General features: G+C 40.5%; 1 protein-coding gene across 4 annotated transcripts in view; it reads right to left on the bottom strand.

Moving 5' to 3' along the window:
* The window catches only part of LOC124029194 (metabotropic glutamate receptor 2-like), a 69,567-nt gene extending 61,745 nt beyond the window's left edge, over positions 1 to 7,822 (bottom strand). The window contains exon 1 of one of the 4 annotated variants that reach the window (XM_046340997.1): positions 7,134 to 7,822. The gene's annotated coding sequence lies outside the window, so the exon portion shown is untranslated. Of the gene's footprint in view, positions 1 to 19; positions 326 to 7,133 lie in introns of those variants that run through there. The other 3 variants (XM_046341005.1, XM_046341000.1, XM_046341001.1) reach the window with 3 other exon arrangements.
* Positions 7,823 to 22,872: the final 15,050 nt, after the last annotated feature.

Here is a 22,872-nt window from a genome sequence, read left to right as displayed (position 1 = left end):
AAAAAAGGGCTCAACTTACCCCACTCTCCCTACATGCTGTTGCCGAACCTTACCCGGTTATACATAATCTCAACCAGTTTTGCAGTTGAATTGATGTCCTGTCGACACGTTTTGTTCACTGGTATAGGCTATAAGGGTACTGATGTTGATCAACTCTGCCTAGCTCTGATCCATTGTAGTAGACATTATAGAGAACTTCATGTAACACTGTTTGTCATGACAAACCTATTAATCTTAAACATGTTCTAAATAACGTAGTGCAGTACACTGTGTAATGTTAAACTTCCCTATCAAAGTACTTTGCATTTCTAGTACAGAGGGAATGTGCTCCTCCAGCTAGACTAAAGTTAGTAATAACTTATGGTCACAGTGTGAATATGTAACATATATAATTTCCTGTCACTCTTCCTGTGTGTGGGCCCCTGGTGCATCTCTTGTGTGTGTGCGTGCGTGTGTGTGTGTGTGATAGTATTCAGCCACACCCCAGCAGCAGACACAGCAACAGGCAATGAAGCAAATTAGCCGGAACATGTACAATGATTGCTGCTGAATATGCCATCTCTACAGAAACTCGCCACGACGTAAGGGGCTATGCGTTCTATGGAAAATAATGAACGACGTTAAAGGTGTTCCACAACGCCCAAGTGGAGAATGCATAGAGCCCCGAGTTGATTATCCCTATATATCATGGCTATAATTTAACTCATTTGCTCTAGAAATGTGTTCATTTGCCGGTAGAAAGTTGTTCGAAACCCACTGAAGTAGCTACCAAGTTTACAAGATAGCTACAGTAGTTGCCTTGGTATCCAAACAAACAGACGTTAGCTAACCAAACCATCAGTCCTAGGTTGCTATTATAAAAATTGAATTCAACAATGCCAATACTGTTTCCAATTCAACTTTTGAATTGGAAAAAAATCATTAAAGTACTTGTCAATATCAGTGGGTTTTGTGATGAATGAGCCATCTGATTCAATGAATGATGGAGTTTGCCTTATTGCCCAAAATGTAATTTGAGGTGATTCAAATCTTTTTACTATAATTCTTTATATAATTTATATTTGTTTCATTGCATATTATCTTCTTCTTTGTGATTGGCAAGGTGAGATCATGAAGCCTATATATATGCCAGCCAGATCCTTCTTCCTGCCTCATATTCTGCATTCCAATAATATCTCCTTTCTCTTGAAGTGTGTACTTCTTCACTTACCTTCATAAATTTGAAGGATATGGCTGGTATATGACAACTCCCTCTAGCCAATGCCTAACACCAATCCAATGCTTAAAACTGTGTGGGGAGTAGTAAACAAGATTATTGGGACTGAGCCACAGTCTTCTAGCATGAGCTATGGGGTCCAGGTGAGCCAAAACAGATTTATTGATGTTAGAAATCGAATCATCACGCTCGACTGTCTCTTGGACCAGATGGGTTCGGTGGGGGCTCTCAATTCGCCGAGCCCATCTGAGAATGGGAGTTTAATGGACAAATCAGTGCCAAGCAGGAAGACCAAGAAGGGACAGGAACTAGGCCAAGGTAAGGTCTAAGGACTGACTGGCATAGATGCTAAAAGTCCTAAAGTCTCCTGCAGATGTAGCATGCTGACACATGATACCTTCATTTGGCTCAGTTATCCAACATTTTGATCCAAGAGTGGATTTCTGAAGAGATTTGGGGACACATAAGCTTGAAGATTGGAGGTAGGTAGAAATATCCAATTATATTAGTGACAAATATATTTATATATATTTTAAAGTTTTAAACCCCCTTTTTCTCCCCAATTACGTGGTATCCAATTGTTAGTAGCTACTATCTTGTCTCATCGCTACAAGGGAGAGACAAAGGTCGAAAGTCATGCTTTGGATGTTTCGGCCTGCCACAGGAGTCGCTGGTGGGCGATGAGACAAGGGTATCCCTACCGGCCAAGCCCTCCCTAACCCGGACGGCGCTAGGCCAATTGTGCGTCGCCCCACGGACCTCCCGGCCGTATTAGTGACAATATTAAGGAAACATTTGCCACTTAGCAGAGGCCGTACTTATCATTTTCCTGAAACAGGAGATAGAAAACAGACAGAGGAGATAGATAACAGACAGAGAAAACCAAGAGTAATTTGACGTGATTTGGAGCTGCTGCTACGACCGTCGACGCTCGCTCAGCCTCCTCTTAGTTCTTAGGTATCTTCTATCAGGCCTTGATCACATTAAATCTGGCTCGTGGCAGAATCGGCCGTCACGATTGCACTCGGAAGCCAAGAGAGCCGCTTCCTCCCTACCCAGCTGTCTCTGCACAATTATTCCATGTGAAACAGGAGTTCAAAAAGAGAAAACAGTGTGCCTTGCTCCGCTTTGAACCCTCAGGTAGCCAGATAGCACACACATACAGTACCCACCCCATACCAGCCTCACATCACGTGCATGGAAAAGCTGTTTGTCTCTCCAACTCAGATCACTCTAGCAACATAGGCTACATTAGTCAACCGCCTCCAATACAATGTACCTCTATCTTGGATCCAAATAACAACCAACTATTGAGTGACTAAGTACAGTTGTTGCTTTGAGCATGTGTTTCAACCAAACACAGGTCTTGAAGATCATACAGATGATAGTTGGTACAGTATAGTTCACTGGCTTCAACTGTACAAAGAGTCCCAATTAAGCTTCGGTGCGCATCAACTGTGGGCAGCAGAAGCTTGTGAATAAATTGATGTAGAACAGTCTAGAATAGATTCTACTGTGCTGGACATTCAGGTCAAATAGATTGCAGCTTGTCATCTTGGTAAATGGAGCATGATGGCACCTTCATATGGACGGTGATGTATAATCTTTATGTTTTTATTTATTGAACCTTTATTTATCCAGGCGAGTCGTTTAAGAACAAATGATTATGTCCTCTTGGAAGACAATGGTGTGTGGCACCTTTACATGGGTGTTGATGTCCTTTTGGTAAAAAGAGCATGGCATCTTCATATGAACCTTAATGTTATCTTGGAGCATGACACCTTCATTAGTTGGTAGATGTCCCCATGCTCTGTCAAGTGGCACCCTGATCAAGGGATGAGATGTCAGACAGCAGCCAGTGTTGAACGGTCTGACCCCACCTCCCTAACGGACCTGAACACCATCATACAACACATGGTGGAGCCAGAAGGAGCCTAAGCCTGGTTAGCCCTCAGACAGAGAGCCCAGCTGCTCAAGGCACTGCTCAAATACAGCCTTCATAGATTAAATATGCCTAATTTTGTATATCATAACATTGGTAATATAATGGGTATTACCATTGGTATGAGTATGATTGGCCGGTGTGAGTGTACTAAGTATTATATAGTCATTGGTTTAAGTATGATTGATGCGCAGTCTGTAATGTTAAAAATAATGGCATAGGTTCTTAATTTGTTTTAACATTTCAATGAAGAAACAATTAAACAATTCATGCTAAGATGTATATAAATATTGAATACATAATACATACAGCGCCTTCAGAAATAATTCATACCCCTTGACTTATTCCACACTTTGTTTGGTTACAGACAGAATTCAAAATGGATTAAATGGATGTTATTTCTCACCCATCTACACACAATACCCCATAATAACAAAGTGAAAACATGTTTTTAGAAATGTTTGATAATTTATTGAAAATGAAGTACAGAAATATCAAATTTACCTCAGTATCAACACCCCTCAAACTCAACACTTTGTAGAAGCACCTTTGGCAGTGATTACAGCTGTCAGTTTTTCTGGGTACGTCTCTTCGCACACGTGGATTGTACAATATTTAAAAAATGTCTTTATAAATAATTCTCAAGCTCCCTCAAGTTGGTTTTTGATCATTGCTAGACAGCCATTTTCAAGTCTTGACATATATTTTCAAAACTGTAACTAGGCCACTCAGAAATATTCAATGTCGTCTTGGTAAGCTGCTCTAGTGTATATTTGGCCTTGTGTTTTAGGTTTTTGTCCCACTGAAAGGTGAATTTGTCTCCTAGTGTCTGTTGGAAAGCAGACTGAACCAGGTTTTCTTCTAGGATTTTGACTGTGCTTAGCTCTATTCCATTTATTTTTGCAAAAAGGATGTATATTTTGTACAGGCTTCTTCATTTTCACTCTGTAATTACGTTAAGTTTTGTGGAGTAACTACAATGTTGTTGATCCATCCTCAGTTTTCTCCTATCACAGCCATTAAACTCTGTAACTGTTTTAAAGTTACCATCAGCTTCATGGTGAAATCCCTGGGCGGTTTCCTTCTTTCCGGTAACTGTTAGGAAGGACGCCCGTATCTTTGTAGTGACTGGGTGTATTGAAACACCATCCAAAGTGTAATTAATAACTTCACCATGCTCAAAGGGATATTCAATGTCTACTTTTGTTTTACCCATCTCCCAATAGCTGACCTTCTTTGCGAGGCGTTGAAAAACATCCATGGTCTTTGTGGTTGGATCTGTGTTTGAAATTCACTGCTCAACTGAGGGACCTTATAGATAATTGTATGTGTGGGGTACAGAGTCTATTTAGTCATTCACAAATTATGTTAAACATTATTATTACACATAGAGTGAGTCCATGCAATTTATCATGTGACTTGTTAAGCAAATCTTTACTTCTGAACTTATTTAGGCTTGCCATAACAAAGGGTTTGAATACTTATTGATTCAAACATTTCAGGTTTTCATTTTTTATTCATTTGTCAAAATTACAAATACAAAATCGAATAACGTAAGACACAGAATCGACAACAACATGTGGAAAAGGGCAAGGGGTGTGAGTAGTTCTGAAGGTAACAATTACTCACACCCTAAAGCATCAATAGACACCTTGTGTTGATGAATGGAAATAACACCTGCAATCATAAGGGGATAACACTTCTCATTCTAGACAGATAACCTTAAAGGTGGAATCTATTTGTGACGGAAATAATCATGCTTTGGATTTACCTATGTGATACAGCACCTTTCCAGCTTTCTTATCTCTCCATGTGACTAGTTATGTTTCAGTGCTCCATTTAATCTCTCAATCAGAACACACACGCGCATGCACACACACACACACGCGCGCGCATGCACACAAACACAAACACGCATGCACACAAACACACACACGCATGCACACAAACATGCACACAAACACACACACGCATGCAGACAAAAACACACACACCCACACACATGCACACAAACACATACACAAAAATAAATGCGGGTCAATTCCATTTTTCCTCAAAATGAGCCAAAATGTTAACTTCAAGTCCTTCCCCCGACACTCATCTCTGCGTTGCTAGGTAATTTTCACCAGCACAGTGTGAGAATGCCCATGACTCAATAGGCTTCAAAATGAACTCAAAAAGTTCAGTGGCTGAATCCAACTCTGATAGGTACTTCAGATTTCAAGTAGCTCTCACACAGGGACATTCAGAAGGCCAACTGGTGTTTTTTTGTGAATGTATCAAAAATCTGCACTCCATAAATAAAAGCCTATTCAAATCAAATTGTGTGATTGAATAGCCATTGTAGGCTACAATATAGTGCATTAGTGACTGCGTGTCAAATTCACACAGGAGGGTTTTGGGCTCAATCCAAAAAGAAGTCCTCCAACTAGGACCTAATTTCAGTGGGGTGATAAGAGGCTTTTGACTCTTTCTACATGAAATGAATGGGGCTATTGGCGCTGTATAGTGACAAGAGACACAACACACAATGGGTGTCACTTCAAAAAAGGAAGGAAGGTATTTTGAAGGTGGTTCATGAAGAGGAATGGAGCTCAATAAAATGAATCCCATTTACATATGCCTATAGCGGATCTATGTCAGTTTCTGAGGAGAGTAAACGTTGCTCATATGGCAATCATTTCTGTGGCATACATGCACATTTGAATTCAGTGGTGATGTTCAAGAGGAAATCATACATTTGGACAAATTACAAGACCTGGGCAAGTGTACTCAAATCATCACGCTCAAAAGCTTGCCCTGTGAAATCAGCAGAAATTCATGTGGCTTAAACCTCCAACATGCCGGTTGGTCATTTCCACCGACGAACGGTTCGTTTTATACATGGAAATAACACCCACGGTAAAGCTTTCTATGCATTCTCTCGAGACCAGAGGAAATAATTCCCTTCAATTTAGATGACAGAAATAACAGAGAGGACAGAGTTAGTGGCCTACAGCTAGAAGAGAAACAAGACTAAATCCAATTAGCCTCAGCAACATATTAAAGTCAAATCCTACCTGTTTACCACATAATGTTATCTAACAATGTATTAATATAGCGCCTGCTGCTACCCTATGGTGACCTATAGGCCTACCTTATCTGCTGCTATGGTGAGCATTACATTTTAGACCAGATATCTGACGTCTCATGCAGTGTGGCTATTATTGTTTCACTGGCAGTTTTTCGTGTGTGATTGGTACATTTCTCTGTTTGTAGGCTACCGCCTGCATCTCCAGCTTGGCACTCAATACAATTCAAATAAAATCCCTTGCTCTAAAGACTAAGTTATCATCATAACTCTTAAATCTTTGCGTCGTAAACCTGTGTTTAATTTCTATATAGCCTACCTGTGTGCAATAACTTGGCTATAATTAAGTAATAAACAATGGACCGTCTAAGAATATTTAATTCAAAAATTATACTGATTTAAGTAATTATTCTGACCTGTCACACTTTGTATTAGATAATGTGACTCCAGTGGAAGTGGCAACTACATGTGCCTGTGTTTATTAACAATTGATTCAAAATTATATTCAAACAGCTTGTAAATTCATAATCTTTCTTAGAATAGAAAATAGTCTGTGTAGGCTATTTCCATAAATTGCACAATGTTGCCATATAGCATAGGGCTAGAATGCGTAAACCTACATTGATATGGTGGTAAAATAAACAGCTATTTGTGCCAAGACAGTCAGCTACAGACCGTAGCTATCCTGTTCTTTATTCCATGTATTCTTAACAATCCACATGTTGTAATAGCGCTGTTATCATGGGACTATCATGTATTGTAGGCTATAGAGATGTAGAAAGAGCAATTAAATAATGTGCGTGTAAGCAATGCGTCAGCTCATGCTATATAGATGCAAAAGTATTTGTGATCAAACTGGCGCGCTGTGAGTAGCCTAGCCTAAAACAGGAGAGTTCATTTCTTACCTGGTAGCATTTATTAAAATCTTGTCGTAGCCTTATCAAGACTTCGAGGTTCAGTCATCCGATCCCACCAAAATGATGACCCTTCAAGTCCCTTCTTTCCAAAGTTGTGTGGACCTATGACTTTTTAAATAGTATAAGAACTTTTAAGACAAATTGAGTCCGGAAGTCGGGAAACCTCGCGCGTCGGTCTCCCAGGTGGAGCAGGTGGGAACTGTCCTTGGTTCTGAAATCGAGTTCAGATTGACACGGGTAGCAAATTCCTCTACGTTGTTGACCACATAGTTGTGATCAAAGTTACACGTGCCGAGTGTATATAGTAGACTATTATGACTGTATGACTTTAAACGGACAGACCGACCAGAGTAGATAGTCAAGTAGGCCTATACAGTTACATAATTCAAAATGTTCCCAAATGTCTCGGCAAGCGCTATTCAAAACCACGAAGCTGTGTAAAATATTCCAAAGCCTAGAATTCTCATTAGCAAATGTACACATCACGCGCCATTTAATAATACGATTATAACATTCTTGCCTATTGTGTCACTTCGAATGAAATACCTTCATAGCAGAAAGCGGGAGAGAGAGATCCTTCTATGCGCTGGAGTTCATCAGGATCAACTTAGAAACAGGCACACACCCTGACTATTGAGGAGGACAGTGGACACGCGATGTTGATAATCTTCAGCTCAGACCAACCTCTCTGCTTTGTAGTCTCGGGCGTAAGTTGCTTAGTGTATAGCAGTTGTGCTTGGAATGCAGGTGGCAGTCTGTTATTACTATTCATAAAATACTAGTTGTACATTTATTTACAGTACCAGTCAAAAGTTTGGTACTGTTTTCTACTATTTTATTAATTTCTACATTATAAAATAATCGTGGAGACATTAAAAATATGAAATAATGCATACGGTATCATGTACTAACCAAAACAAGTGTTAAACAAATCTACATATATTTTATATTCTTCAAAGTAGCCACCCTTTGCCTTGATGACAGCTTTGCACACTCTTGGCATTCTCTCAACCAGCTTCATGAGGAATGCTTTTCCAATAGCCTTGAAGGAGTTCCCACATATGCTGAGCACTTGTTGACTTCTTTTCCTTCACTCTGCGGTCCAACTCATCCCAAACCATATCAATTGGGTTGAGGTCTGTGATTGTGGAGGCCAGGTCATCTGACACAGCGCCATCACTCTCCTTCTTGGTCAAGTAGCCCTTACACAAACCTGGAGGTGTGTTTTGGGTCATTGTCCTGTTGAAAAACAAATGCCAGTCCCACTAAGCGCAAACCAGATGGGATGGCGTAATGCCGCAGAATGCTGTGGTAGCCATGCTGGTTAAGTGTGCATTGAATTGTAAAAATCTCAAATTTGGACTCATCAGACTAAAGGTCAGATTTCCACCAGTCTAATGCCCATTGCTCGTGTTTCTTGGCCCAAGCAAGTCTCTTCTTATTATTGGTGTCCTTAAGTAGTGCTTTCTCTGCAACAATTCGACCATGAAGGACTGATTCATGCAGTCTATGTTGAGATATGTCTATTACTTGAACTCTGTGAAGCATTTATTTGGGCTAGGATCAGAGGTACAGATAACTCTACTGAATTTATTCTCTGCAGCAGAGGTAACTCTGGGTCTTCCTTTCCTGTGGCGGTCCTCACGAGAGCCAGTTTCATCATAGAGCTTGATTGTTTTTGTGACTGCACTTGAAGACATTTTCAAAGTTCTTTGAAATCTTCCGGATTAACTGACCTTCAGGTCTTAAAGTAATGATGGACTGTCGTTTCTCTTTGCTTATTTTATCTGTTCCATAATATGGACTTGGTCTTTTACCAAATAGGGCTATATTCTGTATACCACCCCTACCTTGTCACAACACAACTGATTGGTTCAAATGCATTAAGAAGGAAAGGAAATTTCACAAATGAACTTTTAACAAGGCACACCTGTTTATTGAAATGCATTCCAGATGACTACCTCACGAAGCCGGTTGAGAGAATGCCAAGAGTGTGCAAAGCTGTCATAAAGGCAAAGGGTGGCTACTTTGAAGAATCCCAAATATAAAATATGTTTTGATTTATTTAACACTTTTTTGGTTACAACATTTATTCCATATGTGTTATTTCATAGTTTTGATTTATTCACTATTCCTCTACAATGTAGAAAATAGTAAAAATGAAGAAAAAACGTGGAATGAGTAGGTGTGTCCAAACTTTTGACTGGTACTGTACATAAATCGTTGCCGCTGTAAATATTAATTTTGGTCCTTCATGGAATGCCTTTCCAAAAAAGATAATGCAATCCCCCTCTCATTAAATCTGATATCCACCAAATGCCTTTGATGGTCTTTATCGATGTGCTACTAGGCTACTCTTATAACATTAGGCTGTTAATAACCGCAATACATTCATGGCAAGAACTTTATACCAATTGCTCAATCTCATGTCTCTTCTTAAGCGTCAAAGACTTCCCAAACTTCAGTATTTAAATTCACATTTTTTTCCAAGACTCTTTGCCTGGCTTGGATACTATGGAGATTGGACTGGTGTCCTTCCATTTCCATTCGATTACAGGACTGTCGCCTATAAGACTGCTGCCCTCTGTTAGTTAGTGTGAAGAGGTTCCATTGGCTGTGTTTAATGAGTGCCTGTCCAGTGCACTGTCATGGATAGGCTATGAACTACCATCAGGGCAACTACCCCCCAAATGAGTGTGAGTTGAAGTGCTTAAACTCCCTTTACAGATGAGTTATATTTGATTAACACCAATAATGTATAAATCACACACCATTCTGTGGTTTTGAGTTGTAGTGTTCTCATCCATTGTTCACACAGACGCACGCACACACATACAGATGTTATTAATATACAACAAGTGTATTAGTTTGTCTGTGAGTGAGTGTACTTGTCACTGGACATTGTTGGCAGAAAGCTAAGAGGGGAGTGGCTTATTGCTCATCTTAGTAAGCTGTGGTTAGAAAACTGGAAACGCCAGACAACTGTAAGGGTTTTCTTCTGGTGAAAGAGAGGCGGACCAAAATGCAACGTCGTGGTTATTCATGTTTTTAATAAAGACGACTATACATGAACAGACTATACAAAACAAGAAAAGTGAAAACCTAAACAGTCCTATCTGGTGCAAACACAGAGACAGGAACAATCACCCACAAAACCCAACACAAAACAGGCTACCTAAATATGGTTCCCAATCAGAGACAATGACTAACACCTGCCTCTGATTGAGAACCATATCAGGCCAAACATAGAAATAGACAAACCAGACACACAACATAGAATGCCCACCCAGCTCACGTCCTGAGCAACACTAAAACAAGGAAAACACATACGAACGATGGACAGAACGTGACAACAACTCCCTCGTCAACAATACACTATCTATTTGACTATACTACTGAGGGGAGTTTAAAAAATATATATATTTTTTTTTATTCTGTATTATTGACTGTATGTTTATTTATTCCATGTGTAACTCTGTGTTGTATGTGTCAAACTTCTTTGCTTTATATTGGCCAGGTCGCAGTTGTAAATGAGAACTTGTTCTCAACTAGCTTACCTGGTTAAATAAAGGTGAAATAAATAAAAAAATAGGTTAGTTATTTTTACCTCTCTACTTCCGTAATGACACAAATTCATGGGGATAGGGGAGCAATGGAGATAGAGAGGTAGACAGAGATAAACAGAGAGGTAGAGAGGTAGGGAGACAGAGGTAGAGAGGGAGACTAAGAGATAGAGAGGGGGACAGAGAGAGAGAGATAGAGAGGTAGAGAGGGAGAGTGAGAGAGGTAGAGCTTGTAGGTGGCAGGTGGACAGAGGACTGTCTGTTTGAGCCACTCAATGGTGCAGCTGTTGTGAACAGCTGTTTGGATAGGCTGGGACTGGATGAGGTGTGGCGGATTCCCACCAGAATGTCCTGAACACAGTCAGGAGAAGTAAGAGCAAGAGAAAGGGAGAGATATAGAGAGTTTATCACTACCTATTATAATTCTTTATAGACTACAGACTTTGACCTTAAAAACTTGATGATATTGTCTCAGCCAGTCCAGAGCTGGTAGGCTATTTCGTAACACTTTTGTTGAATTTCTTCAATGGTGTTATAACACCTACTGGTATAACATCAACCAAATGACTGTTGCATAATCTGTCACAGAGGAAGTGCTCATGAAGTCCTCATCCCCCCTCTCTTTCATTCTGTCTTTCCTCCCCTTCTCCGGTCGTCTTTTGTTGTCAGCTCGTCTGAATGGGGACACAACCAATTAAGAGAAAATCTGGAAACAAGAACAGGAAGCAACATAAGAATACCAAATCATTCAATCTCAAACAAACTTATTTCAATACCTATCTCTCTCTTTCCTGTCCCTCTTTCTCTCTCGCTCTATTTTCTCACCTCGGGACAAACAGAAAAGTTTGTTTTCAGTGGGAAAGAGAGAGAGAGAGAGAGAGACAGAGAGAGAGAGAGAGAGAGAGAGGTAATTCAAATGACAAGGGGTTGGTATTTGTTTGTTGCACAATCCCCCTTCTGCCAACACAAAGGGACCAATTTCCTCCTGAAATAGACTTTTAGTTTAACGTTACAATGTCAGGGAGCTCTGGGGAGGAGGAGGGAGAGAAAGAAGGATGGTAGATATAAGCATGTTGATTAATGTCCTGGGGGATTATAGAACACGGTCTATCATCAAAGACTTCCTGTCCAGTGGTCACTCACTGTCTGATGAAACATCTAGATGTTGAATTAGGCTAAGAACCAAAACGTAGGAATAACAAAACAAACTCTGTGTCTGTGTGTGTGTCTCTCTCGCTCGCTTTGTTGTTTCATCATTTGGAGAAGGATGAATGCATGTTGTGGTAGGTGGGTCATGAAAAATTCACGTACATTTTTATCCAAAACATATCTCTGCTTGCACTTATTAATTTACTTACCAAACCATCTTCTTTCATATCAATGGTTACAGTAAAATGGAGCTGGTAATGCAGTATCAAGCTCAGCCACAGTGGGGTGCTTGCAACTCTGGACTTTGCACTGTTCCAGGGTGAGTTACTACAGATATGTCCTAAATGGTACCCTATTCCGATTTAGTGTACTACCTTTGACCATGAACCATAGGGATGGATATAGGGTGCCTTTTGGGAAGCAACCATCCTTTCCCTCCTCACTATTTCTCACCTTATTTCACCAGATACTGTAGGGCATAGCAGGCTGGTGGGGGGAGCTGTAGGAGGACGGGCTCATTGTAATGAGTGGAACGCTATCAAATTCATCAAACATATGAAAACCACGTTTGACTCTGTTCCATTAATTCCATTCCAGTCATTACAATGAGCCTGTCCTCCTATAGCTCCTCCCACCAGCCTCCTCTGCTGTAGAGTTCATCAATTTAATCACACAATTCAGAGAATGCTCTATAAATTACTATGAATTCATCTGAGTTACCAAAGTTTTACCAAACTTTTAGCTATACTTGTTTGTTTGTTCAGACCAAGCCAAAACCTATTGCTGGCAATATATTGGAGGCCTGTTACACGACCAAAACAAGGAGGAAATATTTACTACATCCATTATACTGTATGCACCCACTCTTTAAGAACATACATTTGGCGAGGGAGAAAACTGTACACACACACACACGCACACGCACACGCACACGCACACACACACACACACACACACACACACACACACACACACACACACACACACACACACACACACACACACACACACACACACACACACACACACACACACACACACACACACACAGCTCCCAAAGCAGTATTTAGCATATTGACAAAACACAACATTGCATGTCTTCTCTGACATATAACCTAATTTGTCTCATGTTCCTACAGTAGAACAGTATACCACATGGGCTGCAATGTTCCTAATCTAGATAATAATTATTAGCAATTAGACCAGAAATGCAAATACACACTACAGGTCTTTACCAAATGGTACCCTAGTGCCTATGGTCAAAAGTAGTGCACTAGAGGGACTAGGGTGCCATTTGTTTAATCAGTTCTCTCTCAGGCCCTGTAAACACATAGGTTGTACAACTAGGGTTGCATAATTCCAGGAACTTTCAATGTATTCCCTGGTTTTCCAGAAATCCTCATTCCGGATTTCCTGCTTATTCCCTCCTGAATCTAGGAATCTTCCAACTGGGATTTTAAAGAAAACAGGGGATTTATTGACATTTTCCAGAATTTTGTAACCCAATGTGCAAGTGATGTACAAGGCATTTGACACCATAGTTGCGATACACAACTGATATTCTTAAGATGCAACAGAGTTTGTCTGCACAAACATATTTACACAACCATTGTGTGGTGTCTCCAAAACTTTCCGATGTATTAAAACAGTTGTGTCCAATGCTTTGGACAGCAGTTGTACAACTAGAGTGTGTATAGGGCCTCTCAGTCTGTCTTACTGGGTCCAACATTTGAGTCTTGCTCTCTGAGGCAACTAATATATAACTGAATATTTAGAAATTGAGTGAACATAGAAATGACTTATGTTGTGACCCTTAAAGAAATAGCAGAACTGTGTTTGTTGATACACATGTTTTATGTGCTCATCATTTTCATTAATTCTGCTTAGTAACACAGCGCCAACAAAACTCTTGGGAGAAAAGTGTTGTTTACCAGAGCTGCAAAAATGGGCAAAGCAGTTTGATATCAGCACTAAGACCCTCAAAATGTCATCTCCCTCTGGGTCGGTATCAACCTTGTCATTATGGTCTAAGTCCCAAATTGTTGACTACATTTGACCAGAGCCTTAGGGTGCCATTTGGATGCACACTGTTCATCACATCACATGCCAAATAGACAACCTCAGTACACCTACCCTGAGGGGGAATGTCCACACCTGCACCTAGTGAATCTATGGGAAAAAAGCACGTTTAACTAAGTGCACCTGCACACAACCTGAGTGTACAAAACATTAGGAACACCCTCCTAATATTGAGTTGCACCCCTTTTGCCCTCAGAACAGCCTCAATTCGTTGGGGCATGGACTCTACAAGGTGTCGAAAGCGTTCCATGGGGGTGCTGGCCCATGTTGACTCCAATGCTGGTGGACCGTTTCTGAACCTTTCTATTCTCGTAGTTTCTACAGATTGTAAATTAAATAATTGTTTTTGCTAAGAGTAAGTTTATATTATTCATCAATTGACTATGAATTTTAGAATCACACTGCAGTGTTATTTGCAGAGTTAGCTACAAGTAGACGTTACAATTGTTTTGCTATCCCCAAACCTGCGACCAAAAACAGGCTACATAGTGTATGGCGGCACCAAAACAAGTGACCTAATGATTCTGACTCTTCGCAGCAAAATATGCAGAGTTGGGATGGTTGTATATAGCATTATATTGGTTGCAAGAATTTTGTATAATAATTTACATATTAAAAACGTTGAGTTTTAATCCAGCGTCATTTTGTATCAGTTCATAAACCATGTTAATGTTTACTAATTTTAAAAATGACTCTCTCCAGAAATAAATCTCTCACTGTTGCCGCCTGCTACCAACCCCCCTCAGCTCCCAGCTGTGCCCTGGACACCATTTGTGAATTGATCGCCCCCCATCTAGCTTCGAAGTTTGTTCTGTTAGGTGACCTAAACTGGGATATGCTTAACACCAGCAGTCCTACAATCTAAGCTAGATGCCCTCAATCTCACACAAATCATCAAGGAACCCACCAGGTACAACCCTAAACCTGTAAACAAGGGCACCCTCTTAGATGTTATCCTGACCAACTGGCCCTCCAAATACACCTCCGCTGTCTTTAATCAGGATCTCAGCGATCACTGCCTCATTGCCTGTATCCGCTATGGGTCTGCAGTCAAACGACCACCCCTCATCACTGTAAACGCTCCCTAAAACACTTCTGCGACCAGGCCTTTCTAATCGACCTGGCCCGGGTATCTTGGAAGGATATTGACCTCATCCCGTCAGTTGAGGATGCCTGGTCATTCTTTAAAAGTAACTTCCTCACCATCTTAGATAAGCATGCTCCGTTCAAAAAATGCAGAACTAAGAACAGATATAGCCTTTGGTTCACTCCAGACCTGACTGCCCTCGACCAGCACAAAAATATCCTGTGGCGGACTGCAATTTGCATCGAATAGTCCCCGCGATATGCAACTGTTCAGGGAAGTCAGGAACCAATACACGCAGTCAGTCAGGAAAGCAAAGGCCAGCTTTTTCAAGCAGAAATTTGCATCCTGTAGCTCTCACTCCAAAAAGTTCTGGGACACTGTAAAGTCCATGGAGAACAAGAGCACCTCCTCCCAGCTGCCCACAGCACTGAGGCTAGGTAACACGGTCCCCACTGATAAATACATGATAATTGGAAACAAGCATTTCTCAACGGCTGGCCATGCCTTCCTCCTAGCTACTCCAACCTCGGCCAACAGCTCCCCCCCCGCAGCTACTCGCCCAAACCTCCCCAGCTTCTCCTTTACCCAAATCCAGATAGCAGATGTTCTGAAAGAGCTGCAAAACCTGGACCCATACAAATCAGCTGGTCTTGACAATCTGGACCCTCTATTTCTGAAACTATCCGCCGCCATTGTCGCAACCCCTATTACTAGCCTGTTCAACCTCTCTTTCATATCGTCTGAGATCCCCAAGGATTGGAAAGCTGCCGCAGTCATCCCCCTCTTCAACGGGGGAGACACCCTGGACCCAAACTGTTACAGACCTATATCCATTTTTATTTATTTTATTTTTTATTTCACCTTTATTTAACCAGGTAGGCTAGTTGAGAACAAGTTCTCATTTGCAACTGCGACCTGGCCAAGATAAAGCATAGCAGTGTGAACAGACAACACAGAGTTGCACATGGAGTAAACAATTAACAAGTCAATAACACAGTAGAAAAAAAGGGGAGTCTATATACAATGTGTGCAAAAGGCATGAGGAGGTAGGCGAATAATTACAATATTGCAGATTAACACTGGAGTGATAAATGATCAGATGATCATGTACAGGTAGAGATATTGGTGTGCAAAAGAGCAGAAAAGTAATAAATAAAAACTGTGGGGATGAGGTAGGTGAAAATGGGTGGGCTATTTACCAATAGATTATGTACAGCTGCAGCGATCGGTTATCTACTCAGATAGCTGATGTTTGAAGTTGGTGAGGGAGATAAAAGTCTCCAACTTCAGCGATTTTTGCAATTCGTTCCAGTCACAGGCAGCAGAGTACTGGAATGAAAGGCAGCCGAATGAGGTGTTGATACTGCCCTGCCTATCTAAGGTCTTCGAAACCCTAGCCAACAAACAGATCACTGACCATCTCGAATCCCACCGTACCTTCTCCGCTGTGCAATCTGGTTTCCGAGCCGGTCACGGGTGCATCTCAGACTAGCTCAAGGTACTAAACAATATCATAACCGCCATCGATAAAAGACAGTACTGTGCAGCCGTCTTCATCGACCTGGCCAAGGCTTTCGACTCTGTCAATCACCATATTCTTATTGGCAGACTCAGTAGCCTCAGTTTTTCTAATGACTGCCTTGCCTGGTTCACCAACTACTTTGCAGACAGAGTTCAGTGTGTCAAATCGGAGGGCATGTTGTCCGGTCCGCTGGCAGTCTCTATGGGGGTGCCACAGGGTTCAATTCTCGGGCCGACTCTTTTCTCTGTATATATCAATGATGTTGCTCTTGCTGCGGGCGATTTCCTGATCCACCTCTACGCAGACGACACCATTCTGTATACTTCTAGCCCTTCCTTGGACACTGTGCTATCTAACCTCCAAACGAGCTTCAATGCCATACAACACTCCTTCCGTGGCCTCCAACTGCTCTTAAACGCTAGTAAAACCAAATGCATGCTTTTCAACCGTTCGCTGCATGCACCCGCACGCCCGACTAGCATCACCACCCTGGATGGTTCCGACCTAGAATATGTGGACATCTATAAGTACTTAGGTGTCTGGCTAGACTGTAAACTCTCCTTCCAGACTCATTTCAAACATCTCCAATCCAAAATCAAATCTAGAGTCGGCTTTCTATTCCGCAACAAAGCCTCCTTCACTCACGCCGCCAAACTTACCCTAGTAAAACTGACTATCCTACCGATCCTCGACTTCGGCGATGTCATCTACAAAATAACTTCCAATGCTCTCCTCAGCAAACTGGATGCAGTTTATCACAGTGCCATCAGTTTTGTTACTAAAGCACCTTATACCACCCACCACTGCGACTTGTATGCTCTAGTCGGCTGGTCCTCGCTACATATTCGTCGCCAGACCCACTGGCTCCAGGTCATCTACAAGTCCATGCTAGGTAAAGCTCCACCTTATCTCAGTTCACTGGTCACGATGGCAACACCCATCCGTAGCACGCGCTCCAGCAGGTGTATCTCACCTATCATCCCTGAAGCCAACACCTAATTTTGCCGCCTTTCCTTCCAATTCTCTGCTGCCTGTGACTGGAACGAATTGCAAAAATCGCTGAAGTTGGAGACTTTTATCTCCCTCACCAACTTTAAACATCTGCTATCTGAGCAGCTAACCGATCGCTGCAGCTGTACATAGTCTATCTGTAAATAGCCCACCCAATTTACCTACCTCATCCCCATACTGTTTTTATTTATTTACTTTTCTGCTCTTTTGCACACCAGTCTATCTTCCTGCACATGACCATCTGATCATTTATCACTCCAGTGTTAATCTGCTAAATTGTAATTATTCGCCTACCTCCTCATGCATTTTGCACACAATGTATATAGACTCTTTTTTTCTTCTTTTCTCTACTGTGTTATTGACTTGTTTATTGTTTACTCCATGTGTAACTCTGTGTTGTCTGTTCACACTGCTATGCTTTATGCAGGTCGCAGTTGTAAATGAGAACTTGTTCTCAACTAGCCTACCTGGTTAAATAAAGGTGAAATAAAAATAAAAATAAAATATGCCATGGAATCGGTACATGGAAAATCTCATCCCAACTATTTTGCAACCGGTATGGTGGAGCTGTACATTTTTTGGTCCTTAAATGAAACTGACACACTTTTTTTATTTATCACAATTTTGGTCTTCAATGCAGGGCCAACAGTCAAGTTCCTTACCTTTTCCCTGTTCCACTTGCCTCCTCCATTGTTGCAGTAATGCTGCAATCGGTTGTAATTTTGGAGAGAGCAGACATTTCCATATATTTTGTTAACTGCATGTGAGACTTAACTCCACCAGTCCTATTTATGATATAATTCATAAAGATTACATCGTTTAATATGTTTTTTAATTAAAAAAATATATATATTAGTATATTTGAGTTTAACCATACTGTGATATTTGTTATAATATTTGTTCAGTTTTTTCTCTGGTGGATTAAACTGAAATTGCAGCCAGATATATGGCTCGTTTTAAAACAGGCAATATTTTGGAGATGATTTCCTTTTCAAATAACCGAAAGTGAAAGGTGTGAATGAAGGTAAAAATGCCATTCTTATTAATCTGCTAGAGAACCAGTTTGGATTTAAGTATATCTTTTGTTTTACTGAAGTATTTAGTGAGAGGTGCAATGATTTAATATTGAATCATTTCTGCCCTTCCGAATTTCATATTCATTAAATATATAGGCACGTTTAATTTTGTCTGGTTTGCCATTCCAAATAAAGAGGAGTATTTTTTGGTCATATAATTTTTTTAAATCAAGTTGTTAGGTGTAGGCAGGGCCATGTAAAAGCTTAGTTTTATTGCAAAACAATAGGTAATATTGTCACACCCTGACCATAGTTTGCTTTGTATGTTTCTATGTTTTGTTTGGTCAGGGTGTGATCTGAGTGGGCATTCTATGTTGTGTGTCTAGTTTGTCTGTTTCTGTGTTTGGCCTGATATGGTTCTCAATCAGAGGCAGGTGTTAGTCATTGTCTCTGATTGGGAACCATATTTAGGTAGCCTGTTTGGTGTTGCGGTTTGTGGTTGATTGTTTCTGTCTCTGTGTTTGCACCAGATAGGACTGTTTGGTTTTGTTGGTCTATTCATGTATAGTTTCTTTATTAAAGAACCATGAATAATAACCACGCTGCGTTTTGGTCCGCCTCTCCTTCGACACGAGAAAACCCTTACAAATATGGTGCAGGAATCATAATTCTGATTTAATGCAGAGGTCAGAAAAATGATCTAGATCCTGTATGAGGCTGTGCAGGGATACAAATTGCAGATTTTTCGTCAGCGTTTTTGTTTTTAAGCCCTGGATTTCTAAGCCATTGATAGTGTTGGATCTGATTTGAATAACTAACATTTTGATGGCCATAACACATAGATATACCGATAGTGATAGTTAATACTTTCTGAAAAGTAGCCATTATTTACTATTTTACACAGGTGGTAGATCATTCTTGATACACACAGGAAACTGTTGAGTGTGAAAAACCACCATGTTTGCAATTCTTGACACATTCGAATCGGTGCGCCTGGCACCTACTACCATACCCTGTTCAAAGGCACTTAAATATTTTGTCTTGCCCATTCACCCTCTAAGGGATAAGGGTTAATAGTTTTCACCTGGTCAGTCTATGTCTTGGAAAGAGCAGGTGTTCCTAACGTTTTGTACACATTGGAAATAATTGACAGCAACATAAAAAAATGTGGGTATACATTGCAAACAGGGCTTGTATCAGTATCAGAGTGGGTGTTTGCAGCACTTTGAAGTTTGCTTGAGAACAAGTATACACTCACCAACTAGCCTTGATTTCACAGAGGAGTGAAAAAGCAACTGAATTGAACAACCTAGAGGAAAGTTGTGTGATGGATAAAACAATGGATGGATCGGATCAAGCTTTGTGTCACGCCCTGGTCTTAGTATTTTGTTTTCTTTATTATTTGGTCAGGCCAGGGTGTGACATGGGTTTTTATGTGGTGTGTTTTGTCTTGGGGTTTTTCGTAGGTATTGGGATTGTGGCTTAGTGGGGTTTTCTAGCATAGTCTATGGCTGTCTGGAGTGGTTCTCAATCAGAGGCTGGTGTTTATCGTTGTCTCTGATTGGGAACCATATTTAGGCAGCCATATTCTTTGAGTGTTTCGTGGGTGATTGTTCCTGTCTCTGTGTTTGTTTGCACCAGATAGGCTGTATAGGTTTTCATGTTACGTTTGTTGTTTTTGTATTGTTAGTTTTTTCATCGTCATTAAACATGTATCAAGAATACCACGCTGCATTTTGGTCCGACTCTCCTTCACCGCGAGAAAACCGTAACACTTTGTTTGATTGATCTTTTGAAGAAAGTGGTATGTATGTGTCTGTTCTTTTCTAACATTCTCTTTTATAGAATGACAAACGACAGAAAAATGATATAACATTTCATACATGTCTGTTGCAGGGGAGGCTCCTCCGAGAAAGGGTAGGACCATCCTCAGTGAACTTCATTAAAATAAAAATGGTAAAACATTGAAAAAGTTATCCTTTTTAGATAAAACTATACTAAATATATTCATGTCACCAAATAATTGATTAAAACACTGTTTTGCAATGAAGGTTTACAGTAGCCCAAACAGCACTCAGTAGGGTAGCACCATTGTGTAGCCGGAGGACAGCTAGCTTCCGTCCTTCTCTTGGTACATTGACTTCAATACAAAACCTAGGAGGCTCTTGGTTTTCACCCCCTTCCATAGACTTATACAGTAATTATGACAGCTTCCGGTGGATGTCCTCCAACTTTTCAGAGCTCTTACAGCATGAACTGACATGTTGTCTACCCAATCAAAGGATCAGAGAATGAATCTATTACTGAAAGCATAAGCTACAGCTAGCTAGCACTGCTGTGTGCATAACATGTGGTGAGTAGTTGACTCAGAGAGAGAAAGACAATAGAAAATACCAACAACAAAAGTAAGAGAAGAAAAACAAATGTTTAAGATCACCAGTAAATAACAAGAGGGGCTATATACAGGAGGTACAGAACAGAGTCAATGTGCGCAGGCACCGGTGTTGAGGTAATTATGTTTAGTGGGGCAAAAATGTATTTAGTCAGCCACCAATTGTGAAAGTTCTCCCACTTAAAGATGAGAGAGGCCTGTAATTTTCATCATAGGTACACTTCAACTATGACAGAAAAATGAGAAAAATAAATCTAGAAAATCACATTGTAGGATTTTTTTATGAATTTATTTGCAAAATGTACATGTTGGTTGATTATATATACTGGGTATCGTAAGTTTTCACCTCCCTTGGATTTTAATATTTTTTTTTGCACTACAAAGTGGGATTCTTATAGACATCTTTTTTGTAATTGATCTACACAAAATACTCCACAATGTCAAAGTGAAAATAGAATTCTACAAATGAATAAAAACAAAACTAAAATATAGTCGTTGCATACATATTCAACCCCTTTGTTTAGGCAAGCCTAAATTAGTTCAGGAGTCAAATTTGGCTTAACAAATCACATAATAAATTACATGGACTCACTCTGTGTGAAATAACAGGGGTTGACTACCACTTTCATAGACACTAACTGCTTAAGCTAACACAAACTCCTTTTTGGACAAACTCTTTTGGCTCATCACATATACTGCTGTTACTGTTATTATTTATCCCATTGCCTAGTCACTTTATTCCTACCTATATATACATATCTACCTCAATTACATTGTACCGCTGCACATTGACTCGGTGCTGGTACCCCGTGTAAATAGCCAAGTTACCATTACTCATTGTGTATTTATTTATTTGTCTATTTATTCCTATTTATTTTCTTACTATTTATATTTTCTTTCTCTCTGTATTGTTGGGAAGGGCTCATCAGTAAGCATTTCACTGTTAGTGTACACCTGTTTACAAAGCATGTGACAAATACAATTTTATTTGATTATTCACAATAGTATCTGGGGGAGTTTTGTTAAGAGTCTGAATGCTTTCTCTAAACATTGCCACACATCACTTCCAGTATGGTTTTGGACACATAAGGAACATATCTTTCATATCAGCGAGAAATTATAATTTTAATAAAAGTTTAAATTACTACACATCTTTACAGGGTTAGGGTTCCCACACGGCCATATTTCCATGTCACAGAGCTTGTTTCCAGAAAACAGATGGAAGACAGAGTGTACTACCTGTGCTAATTAGCTATCTTTGTGTCCGAACACCTGTGTGTAAATGAAAGACAGATGCCAAAAATACTGTTTGCTGCAACTGTGTTACAACCGGTTAAGACAATAAGTAGCAATGCCCATGCCCCGCCCCCCTGAGGATCTGTCTTTTTCAGCCATCTATTTCCTGTGTCTGAGTGGTGCAAAATCCACCTGTCACATCTCACTGGATTGCTTTCATTTTACTCCTGCGACTCTCTCATACTCTCGCTTGTGTGATATTACGTCTGATATCACAAATCAAGTAAAGCATGTATAGATAGTTGATTTTTAATCTGAGGATATCCTGGTAATGACATTTACATTTACATTTAAGTCATTTAGCAGACGCTCTTATCCAGAGCGACTTACAAATTGGTGCATTCACCTTATGACATCCAGTGGAACAGTCACTTTACAATAGTGCATCTAAATCTTAAAGGGGGGGTGAGAGGGATTACTTATCCTATCCTAGGTATTCCTTAAAGAGGTGGGGTTTCAGGTGTCTCCGGAAGGTGGTGATTGACTCCGCTGTCCTGGCGTCGTAAGGGAGTTTGTTCCACCATTGGGGGGCCAGAGCAGCGAACAGTTTTGACTGGGCTGAGCGGGAGCTGTACTTCCTCAGTGGTAGGGAGGCGAGCAGGCCAGAGGTGG

This window comes from Oncorhynchus gorbuscha, linkage group LG03 (assembly GCF_021184085.1).
Source record: "Oncorhynchus gorbuscha isolate QuinsamMale2020 ecotype Even-year linkage group LG03, OgorEven_v1.0, whole genome shotgun sequence".
NCBI lineage: Eukaryota > Metazoa > Chordata > Actinopteri > Salmoniformes > Salmonidae > Oncorhynchus > Oncorhynchus gorbuscha.
This window is presented reverse-complemented; position numbering and strand designations above follow the sequence as displayed.